Genomic DNA, 781 nt, shown 5'->3' with positions numbered 1-781 from the left:
TTGTGCTTGCAGAGAAGTCTGGCTCCAGCTTGATGGCTTGTTTCAGCCACCTGCAAAATAAGTTGTCCCACATAATGAATTAACAGTGATCCTGCTCTTTTTTCCTCGTGTTCCCAAACCTGCCACTGCTCACCCTGTTTTCTGTGGGCTTAGGAAGAGCCATCCTCTCAACCAGAAGCCCATGCAGCAGTTCTGGCAGTAAGGCTGGTAACAAAGGCATCCAAAATTGGGAATGTCTCAGTGGTGTGGGTGACCCTGCTGTTCCACACTCTCTGCTGGCACTGTGAAGAGTTGTGGCCCAGGCTGACCACCATCACCAGCCCTGAAATGTAAACATAATCTCCACTCCCCTCTACATGTGCCCTTGCTGTCTCAGGTTGAGTTGGTGTGTCCCAGAACCACAGTGGACTGCTGCAACAAATTATCAACAATAATTTTAAAAGGTGGTAAAATAAAATTATCAAAAGAAGACACTTCTCTACAGATTCCATTAATTTTTCCCAGCTATTTATTTCTCCTGAAATTTTTGCAAAACCTCATAGTGTTATAAGTCAAGCTTCATTGTCCTCTTATTAAGAGCTGTCTCCATGAAAACATAGTTTCATGACTGTTGCTGTCACGATTTGAGGAGCAGACGTAAACAGGGTCATCTCCAGCCATAGTGGGTGGATGTTTAGTTTATAGTGCTGAGGTTAAGAGTGAAAGCGTGTGACTAAGAGCAGAAAACAGAGGAGCCTTTGTATACATCAAGAGCCCTGAGGCAAAACACAGAGAAGGAGAA

Source organism: Apus apus, chromosome 5 (assembly GCF_020740795.1).
Source record: "Apus apus isolate bApuApu2 chromosome 5, bApuApu2.pri.cur, whole genome shotgun sequence".
In the NCBI taxonomy this organism is placed as follows: Eukaryota; Metazoa; Chordata; class Aves; order Apodiformes; family Apodidae; genus Apus; species Apus apus.
This window is presented reverse-complemented; position numbering follows the sequence as displayed.